The sequence below is a fragment of the Hordeum vulgare genome, chromosome 1H (genome assembly GCF_904849725.1).
Source record: "Hordeum vulgare subsp. vulgare chromosome 1H, MorexV3_pseudomolecules_assembly, whole genome shotgun sequence".
Classification (NCBI taxonomy): Eukaryota; Viridiplantae; Streptophyta; class Magnoliopsida; order Poales; family Poaceae; genus Hordeum; species Hordeum vulgare.
The window spans coordinates 368,062,115-368,069,279 of NC_058518.1; positions in this window are offsets into that span (position 1 = coordinate 368,062,115).

The following is a 7,165-nucleotide window of genomic DNA, read 5'->3' on the forward strand; positions in this document are numbered from 1 at the left end:
TCAGTGAAGAGCAGTAATATAAAGATTGGCAACACTCAAATAACCTGAATTGCACCACCGCCGCTGTTGACCTGACCTCAACCAGCGCCAGCAACAATCACAATAGTACAGTCCCTAGCATCTCGCCACCCTCATCCGATGGAGATCCACCCACAAACATTGGTCGAACAGGCTCCAGCAGCATAGGCAATTTTACTGCGACAATATATGAAATCAATTTCCAATAATAGTTTGACATATGCGCAACATAATATTACTAAAGTCCATTCCATTGATTTTATTCTACTTTCAGAAATTAAGATCATTGAACATGAGCACATGCCTCTTAAGGGTAACATAAGAATCATCTAAAAAAAGAGTAACATTAGAATCACAGTGCTGCTTTTTCAACATGTAGTCCATTGCACGAATCATTGTGTTAATGGAAGAAAAATAAATGAGTTGGACCTTCCATGAATCAAAAAATTCTTCGGACATTCAGACTGGAAGTCACATCACACTTATTCAGCTAAATGCAAATGGTATCATATAGAAAATACATAATATGACAATTATGGTAAAAATGTATACTGTTTGTCTGTGATGAAGATTTGGCATCTTGGTACCCGAGAAGCACAAAGTCAATGAGTAGTAAGGGTAGTAATTAGACCAATAACATCTATAGATTCAAACAACTGCTATGCATTCAGATTGAAATGGTAAAAACCGCCAAGAAAATTGAATTTATAGACAAAGGCCTAAAAAACTAACCTGACATAAGCAAAATATTCCAATACGGTGTTTTGAGCTTTAAAAATGGGAGCGCATTATGGGCAATTAAAGAGAAGCCCGTGAGATGAGGAATGGCAGGAACCATAGTGGTTCTACTCCTTTTGCTTTCAGTGTCAGATGTCAGGAAATCTTGTACACCAGTATGTGTAAACTTAATTCAGATATACAACATGTGGTAGTGATATAATGAAACCGAACCATATAAAGTACGTATTGCTTAAAGTCTCATCTTCTAAAAAGATTATAAGAACATTCTCAAGTTTCAAGAAATAAACAAAAAATACAATTCGTTTGGAACAGAAAAATTTAACTGTGAGACATAAGTATGGTTACATATCCAAACTTTTTGTACGCACTAATATTCAAAATGAACGTAGAACCCGAAAAGTGGGAAAACTAATTGCTTCAACTAACCTGAATCCTAGCTTCTTCCCATGTTATTCCGACTCCTTTGCCAAGAGTTTTTCCCACCAACTTCAGCAAAAATAAGACAATGTTAAATAGCAGAGAAAAGATGAGTGCAACACAGAAAACACCTAGTTAGCGTGATATCAATCTTAGAACCCTATCCCGGACTACTGAAAAATCATGCAGGTTTGGGAAAACTTAAATGTACGATATACATTAAGAGAGAGCAAAACTGAAGTGCAATCAAAGTACCAGTATTGTGTTATGTAGAGTATAAATCTCCCTCAAGAAAATACGTACTTGAAAGTAACAGAAAGAATCCACCACTCCAGGATGACTCGCCCTCGCTGCCACCGCGTCATGCACAGTGGACGTTCGAGAGGGAGGCAGCGGCGCGCACGATCTGAAACACTTTGGTCACTGGTTACCAAATGGGAGGAGGGTGCTGGTGGCGACCAGAGACAGGTAGGGAGGTCCGACGGCGGCTGGGCACCGGCGGCGTCAGCCGACGAGAGCACTGGCGGTGGTGGAGGGAGGCCCGACCGGAGGTGTGGTGGAGGGAGGCCGGACCGGAGGTGGCCTACCCTCCCGCCATGTCGCGCAGACGGACGACGGCGGCCGGGGAGGGCACTGGCGGCGGCGGCCGGGGAGGGCCCGGCGGCGGCTGGGAGGCACGCTGTGAACCCTAGAGGAGGGAACCACGAGTCACGAGAGGGAGGGGCTGTTGCGCTCGTTTTTTTTATCCGATATGTTCTTTTTCCACTCGCGGGAGGTAGGGCAGCTGTGTTTTTACTCTTTGTCGTCTTCTATACGACGTAACTGACGGCAAAGACTAATTTTTGCCGTCTTCTCTTGCTAATCCAAGACGGCAAAACTGCCTGCCGTTTGGGTCAGTTAACAGGAGCGTGGACATCTTGTTTTGCCGTCATCCGTAGCATAAGTAGACGGCAAAAATCGTGCCTTTGCCGTAATCTACCCAAATAGTTGACGACAAGACTATTTTTTTCCGTGTGGTTTTTTTTATGTCTATTTTTCGTGATTTTTGACGATAGTAACTCTTTGCCGTCTGTCCATGACGGCAAACTTCTCGTTTGCCGTCTGCCGCGACGATTTGTTGACGGCAAAGATTATACCTATCATCAAAATAGCTGATTCCTGTAGTGAGTTGTTTACTTGCCTACATGCTCATTACTCTCTATGAACGTGCTTAGCTGTATTAACTAACATGATAGGATTGTGTGCTTATTCCATGATTTCGTGTTCTTACATGTCATGACTAGAATGTGAGATTGCATGCTAGTGCCATGCTTGATCTTCGTGATAGTTGTTATCAACTAAGTTATCTCATAGTTACGAGTTGTATTCTATTGGTAGCCTAGTGTGGTATCTCATGTGATGATCATCCATGTTTAGATGTTATATTTGTTTACCTAGCTATTGCGTTATTCTATGCTTAGACATCTTTCATGCCTCATGATGTTTTGTGTGTTATAGTTGCCTACTTAGTTCCTTTGTATAGATGTTTGACATTGTACCATTTTAGTATTATGAGTGTATAATACTTTTTCATTAGTTCATTACATGATTGGATAGTTTACCTTTCGTTAGTTGACTTGTGCCTTTCTCATATGCTTAGTGTGCTTAGTTTGCCATGCTATTACAAGCATGTGGGTATAATCTTGTTGTTAGTAGTTAATTGGATATTTGTTATTTCATAAAGAGCATCTCCTAGTTTAATTATTTCTCATGATCACTTGTATGTTTGATGCTTGTGTTATTAGTTAATGCATCTTTATCCTATACTCACATGGCTTGCGTGAGATGCATCTTATTATTAAGTTACCTAATTGGTTCTACCATAGTATTGGTTTATCTTTTGTTCTAGAAATCATTGTTTGTTATGGTTGATTTTTTATTTTGCTTGTAGTTACCATTCTAAATATTTATATTATATCTGAATATTTATTTGTGGTTAACGTTTAAATCTACCATGTTATGTTGAGATTGTGTAGTAAGAATGCATATGTTGATTCCATTCCATGTGTGCTGAACTTCATCGGGTTCATCATGTAGTAGTCCTATATAGTTAACCGAGTTGTGTAGTGGGTAGTACTAATCGTCAGTATCGTAGTTCCCATTAAAACGTTAGTCTTGACCACCAAACCTTCCTTAGCAGTGTCAACCTAACCCTATCACTTCGTTGAATCCTATCTCTCACCTTCGCTATCATGATACCTCATTTTGGAATCTCCATCCGATCAATATCTTGCTATCCTTCCATTCTTAATTTATTCTGGATGTTATTTGGATTTACTTTTTCTTTGGTATTTATTCATTTTCCATTTGCTATCATTACGATGAGTAGGGAGTGACGATGTTGGACATGGGGATAAAGAGGTTACTCAAGAAGGACTCAACAATGAAGGCATGCCTCCTTCTTAGATCATGCTTATACTATATTTAATAAATTGCATTGAGTTTTATGGTTGCACCATGCATGTTTTTAATCTCATATCTAGCGTGTCGATTGACACATTACCTTGATCCGCTTATCGCCTATCCATTTGACACCTGAGTAGAAGTATATAGTATTTCGGTAGAGTAGAAATGCTTAGCCATGCTTATTACCCTATAGGTGTGTAGTGCCCCAAGTGTAAAGCTTTCCCCTTTTTTGTAACCTTCCATGTGGGACCACCTTGACATTGTGATGAGAGCTATCTATGCATGTATGATTTCATGTGTCACCTTGTATTCTTCTTTTGCATGCATGCATCCATGCCATACCATTCTTACCATGCCTTGTTTTGTTTGCTTCTATACCTTGCCATGTCTTAGTGTGGAGACTTGTGAATTCATGTGTTGATGCACATGTGATGATGTGGTGTGTGTTGGGGAACGTCGCAAGGGAAACAAAAATTTTCCTACGCGCACGAAGACCTATCATGGTGATGTCCATCTACGAGAGGGGATGAGTGATCTACGTACCCTTGTAGATCGTACAGCAGAAGCGTTAGAGAACGCGGTTGATGTAGTGGAACGTCCTCACGTCCCTCGATCCGCCCCGCGAACAATCCAGTGATCAGTCCCACGATCTAGTACCGAACGGACGGCACCTCCGCGTTCAGCACACGTACAACTCGACGATGATCTCGGCCTTCTTGATCCAGCAAGAGAGACGGAGAGGTAGAAGAGTTCTCCGGCAGCGTGACGGTGCTCCGGAGGTTGGTGATGATCTTTTCTCAGCAGGGCTCCGCCCGAGCTCCGCAGAAACGCAATCTAGAGGAAAAACTATGGAGGTATGTGGTCGGGCAGCCGTGAGAAAGTCGTCTCAAATCAGCCCTAATTGCTCCATATATATAGGAGGAGGGAGGGGGACCTTGCCTTGGGGTCCAAGGGACCCTCAAGGGGTCGGCCGAGCCAAGGGGGGGAGGACTCCCCCCCCCAAACCGAGTTGGACTTGGTTTGGTGGGAGGAGTCCCCCTCCCTTCCCACTTCCTCCCTCTTTTTTTTTCTTTTCCTTTGATTTCTTATTCTTGGCGCATAGGCCCCCTTGGGGCTGTCCCACCAGCCCACTAAGGGCTGGTGTGTCTCCCCAAAGCCTATGGGCTTCCCCGGGGTGGGTTGCCCCCCCCGGTGAACTCCCGGAACCCATTCGTCATTCCCGGTACATTCCCGGTAACTCCGAAAACCTTCCGGTAATCAAATGAGGTCATCCTATATATCAATCTTCGTTTCCAGACCATTCCGGAAACCCTCGTGACGTCCGTGATCTCATCCGGGACTCCGAACAACATTCGGTAACCAACCATATAACTCAAATACGCATAAAACAACGTCGAACCTTAAGTGTGCAGACCCTGCGGGTTCGAGAACTATGTAGACATGACCCGAGAGACTCCTCGGTCAATATCCAATAGTGGGACCTGGATGCCCATATTGGATCCTACATATTCCACGAAGATCTTATCGTTTGAACCTCAGTGTCAAGGATTCGTATAATCCCGTATGTCATTCCCTTTGTCCTTCGGTATGTTACTTGCCCGAGATTCGATCGTCAGTATCCGCATACCTATTTCAATCTCGTTTACCGGCAAGTCTCTTTACTCGTTCCGTAATACAAGATCCTGCAACTTACACTAAGTTACATTGCTTGCAAGGCTTGTGTGTGATGTTGTATTACCGAGTGGGCCCTGAGATACCTCTCCGTCATACGGAGTGACAAATCCCAGTCTTGATCCATACTAACTCAACTAACACCTTCGGTGATACCTGTAGAGCATCTTTATAGTCACCCAGTTACGTTGCGACGTTTGATACACACAAAGCATTCCTCCGGTGTCAGTGAGTTATATGATCTCATGGTCATAGGAATAAATACTTGACACGCAGAAAACAGTAGCAACAAAATGACACGATCAACATGCTACGTCTATTAGTTTGGGTCTAGTCCATCACGTGATTCTCCCAATGACGTGATCCAGTTATCAAGCAACAACACCTTGTTTATAATCAGAAGACACTGACTATCATCGATCAACTGGCTAGCCAACTAGAGGCATGCTAGGGACGGTGTTTTGTCTATGTATCCACACATGTAAATGAGTCTTCATTCAATACAATTATAGCATGGATAATAAACTATTATCTTGATACAGGAATTATAATAATAACTATACATTTATTATTGCCTCTAGGGCATAATTCCAACAGTCTCCCACTTGCACTAGAGTCAATAATCTAGTCCTCACATCACCATGTGAATTACATTGTAATAAATCTAACACCCATACAGTTCTGGTGTCGATCATGTTTTGGCCGTGGAAGAGGTTTAGTCAGCGGGTCTGCTACATCCAGATCCGTGTGCACTTTGCATATATTTACGTCCTCCTCCTCGACGTAGTCGCGGATGAGGTTGAAGCGTCGTTTGATGTGTCTGGTCTTCTTCTGAAACCTTGGTTCCTTTGCTAAGGCAATGGCACCAGTGTTGTCACAGAATAAGGTTATTGGATCCAGTGCACTTGGCACCACTCCAAGATCTGTCATGAACTGCTTCATCCAGACACCCTCCTTAGCCGCCTCCGAGGCAGCCATGTACTCTGCTTCACATGTAGAATCTGCTACGACGCTTTGCTTGGAACTGCACCAGCTTACTGCACCCCCATTAAGAATAAATACGTATCCGGTTTGCGACTTAGAGTCGTCCGGATCTGTGTCAAAGCTTGCATCGACGTAACCTTTTACGGCGAGCTCTTCGTCACCTCCATACACGAGAAACATCTCCTTAGTCCTTTTCAGGTACTTCAGGATATTCTTGATCGCTGTCCAGTGATCCACTCCTGGATTACTCTGGAACCTACCTGCCATACTTATGGCCAGGCTAACATCCGGTCTAGTGCACAACATCGCATACATGATAGAACCTATGGCCGAAGCATAGGGGACGGAGCGCATATGCTCTCTATCTTCATCAGTTGCTAGGCACTGAGTCTTACTCAATCTCGTACCTTGTAGAACTGGCAAGAACCCTTTCTTGGACTGTTCCATTTTGAACCTTTTTAAAACTTTATCAAGGTATGTGCTTTGTGAAAGTCCTATCAGGCGTTTTGATCTATCCCTATAGATCTTAATGCCTAGTATGTAAGCAGCTTCTCCTAGGTCCTTCATAGAGAAACTTTTATTCAAGTAACCTTTTATGCTCTCCAAAAGCTCTACGTTGTTTCCAATCAGTAATATGTCATCCACATATAATATTAGAAACGCCACAGAGCTCCCACTCACTTTCTTGTAAATACAAGATTCTCCAACCACTTGTATAAACCCAAATGCTTTGATCACCTCATCAAAGCGTTTGTTCCAACTCCGAGATGCTTGCACCAGTCCATAAATGGATCGCTGGAGCTTGCACACCTTGTCAGCATTTTTAGGATCGACAAAACCTTCGGGTTGCATCATATACAACTCTTCCTTAAGGAAACCGTTAAGGAAC